The 3,148-nt window shown below is 40.3% G+C and overlaps 1 non-coding gene across 1 annotated transcript; it reads right to left on the bottom strand.

The window, feature by feature from the left end:
- Window positions 1-838: 838 nt before the first annotated feature.
- On the bottom strand, window positions 839-944 carry LOC131331694 (small nucleolar RNA R71). The gene has a single exon (XR_009201494.1). It is a non-coding gene; the product is annotated as a small nucleolar RNA R71 (small nucleolar RNA).
- Between the last annotated feature and the right edge of the window lie 2,204 nt (window positions 945-3,148).

Genomic DNA, 3,148 nt, shown 5'->3' on the forward strand with positions numbered 1-3,148 from the left:
TTGACGCCGTTGCCGGGGATTACAAGCACGGTTGCGTTGTTTTAGTTGATTTTTATTTTAATTCTTAGTTTAGGTATTTTTAGTTTTTTTTAATTATTCCTTATATTTGTTTAATTGCATTCTTTCTTTGTTAGCATTTTATTGTATCCAGCACAGGAATCGAGAAATTTTAGCACACAGGAACAAGAAGTAAGCTGCAACATTTCAGCTTAACAATAAATTCAATTGGCTTTTCTAGGCGCTGTGAGTTTTCTTATTGTTCTTGGTTTTAGTGTTTTGTTTATTTTTATTTTTATTTTTATTTGAGTGAGGGACATTTTGTGTTATATGTTTGGTTGTCGATCATTGGACCCATTACTTGATAATTTTGACCCAGAGATCGAACGGACCTTTAGAGCTAATCGAGCAGCCTCTCATCACCATTGACCTTCACCCACTTCACTTGTTACAATGGCTGAAAGAATAGAGGCTGCAGATCCACCAGCGATCGGAGAGTACTTTCTCCCATCCGCATACACCTCACCATCATGCATAACATTGCCTACCACTGCCTCAACACAATTTGAAATCAAGTCCAGTTTGTTACAAACACTCCCATCATTCTATGGACTTGATAACGAGGGCCCATATCGGCATTTAGGGGACTTTGAAGACATTTGCTCCACTGTTAAAATTCAGCACTTCACTGATAATACCCTTAGGTTGAAGTTATTCTCATTCTCACTTAAAGATAAAGCCAAATACTGGTTTAATACTTTAGCACCGAATAGCATTAACTCTTGGGATCAAATGAAAAATGAGTTTTTGAAAAAGTACTTTTCCATAGGCAAAACAAAAGAAATTCACCAAGAATTCACTAGTTTTTATCAAAAAGAAGACGAACAATTTCACCAAGCATGGGAGCGACTTAATGATATCATTCAGAGTTGTCCACACCACCAAGTTCCTAAATGGCAGTTAATCCAATGTTTCTACGATGGACTATGCGAACAACACCGATATATGGTGGATGCCTCATGTGGAGGCACATTTATGCTTAAGAATGAGAATCAGGGGTGGTGTAACGCCCCGAATTTTGGGTACGTTAAAAAGACATTTTATTCATAAAATCAAATGGAGTCTGGGCGTTAAATAAGTAATTTTATTGAAAATAAACTGAGTCAAGCTCTTTATTACAACAGAAACTTAAAATGAGTACTTTTATTACAAATGGAAGGGAACTAAGGTTCCTAACTACAGCTTCGTCTGCTCCTCCATCTGAGCCAGCTCTTCAGCTCCAAAGGCCTCCAAGGTGTATGGCTCACATTGATCATCTACAAAGTCTGACACATTATACCAGCGTCGCCACCGATATAATATGTCAGGGTCACCAAAAAGGCAACACCGTGAGCCACACAGCTCCATAGAACTATCCAAACCCTCTAACCCATAACTTACACACAACAGGTATTACTGAAACATCGATTTCCACATGATACGTATATACAAAGCTAACAATGACACATCCATACTCGAATATCAATCAACGTTGGTGTCCAAGATTTTTCGTGTTTTTCCTACGCGACTCGTCGTAGACTGTGTCAACATTTTCATTTACAACTCAACCTTTCAAAAATCATTTGTTTAACTCACACAATTTACATTGGCTCCGTACCGCGGATAACCAAGCTACACACTCAACCTCGGTTCCGCCGCGCCGGTCTCCCGAGTATCCTCACAATGGTTCCGCCGCGCCGGGTTCCCATTGGCACACAAAACTTGCATTGGCTCCTCTCCGCGGATAACCAAGCCATATTACCAATGAGGCTACCACGTCCGGCCACATTGGCAATCTTCACAATGGGCTACCAAGTCCGGCCACATTGTGGTTTTCACAATCCACGCAATGGGCTACCAAGTCCGGCCACATTACGAGTTTTCATACACACAACGGGCTACCAAGTCCGGCCACGTTGCGGTTTTCACAATCCACACGATGGGCTACCACGTCCGGCCACATCGCGGGTTTCCATACACACAATGGGCTACCAAGTCCGGCCACATTGCGGTTTCAAAACACATCTCATCATTATCCACACCCTAGGTGTCATGTTTCTACTTTCTTGATTTTCGTGTCTCGTTTCTCATGCATAGACTCCGCGGTGAGACTTTTCACATACGATATCATTCATTATACTATTCAATCTAACAATATCATTCATTTTAAAACTACTTGACATGCTTGAATCACTTAATAACAAACATCATGCATTTCATATACTTTCAACAAAAGATAACATTATCTACTTTAAATGACATGATAAAAGTTTCTTCCTAACGAACTTATAATTTGGTACAAGACTATATTTGGGAAAATAGGTAAAGATAACTACTTGCGATGGAAGATAAGGGTATCCTACCTTGCTTCTTGGCGGTAGTAGTCGGTTATAAAGATTCGGTCTACGGTTTTGGATTTTGGCGGCGTAACGGCGTCGGTTTGCTTCGAAAGGAAAAGAGTTGTACTTTCTTTTCCTAGAAACAACTTACTAACTTTAACTAAGCTACTTTAAGGATCTAGAAGTGGTTTTGAAAGTAGTTTGGTGGTTTCTCTCAAGAACACTCAAGAACATAATAAAACTAGAACTTTGAAAGCAAGAACTTATGGAATTTCTAGAGAGAAGTTGGAGCAATGGTTTGAAGGTGTGAGTTTAAGCTTGGAGTGAGCTTCTATTTATAGGCAAGGGCTTCTCCTCTCCCTCTCTCAACCGAATCTCTCTCTCTCTCTCTACATCTTTGATTTCTTTCACTTGTCAAGCTTGATTGAAAGCTTGATGGGTGAAGTTAAGGCTTGGTTGGAAGATCAATGGCTAAATGGTAGGCTTGCATGGCTACTTTGGTCCTTGGATTTGATCTTTGAAAGATATGTTGGAAGATTTGGAGACAATGGTACAAGATTCTTGTGTTAAACAAATGAAAGATGTACAAAGGAGGACAATGGAATTAAGATTTGGCTAGGAAGAATAACCACCAAAGATTTGAAGTACATGGGAGATCAATGTCAAGGCTCACACATCAAATCCTTCTTCTTTCTCCTCCTCTCTCTCTCCCTCTCTCTCCCTCTCGGCTCCTCTATCCTCTCTCCCTCTCTTTCGGCCTCTCTCTCTCCCTC

The sequence above is a fragment of the Rhododendron vialii genome, chromosome 6a (assembly GCF_030253575.1).
Source record: "Rhododendron vialii isolate Sample 1 chromosome 6a, ASM3025357v1".
Lineage (NCBI taxonomy): Eukaryota > Viridiplantae > Streptophyta > Magnoliopsida > Ericales > Ericaceae > Rhododendron > Rhododendron vialii.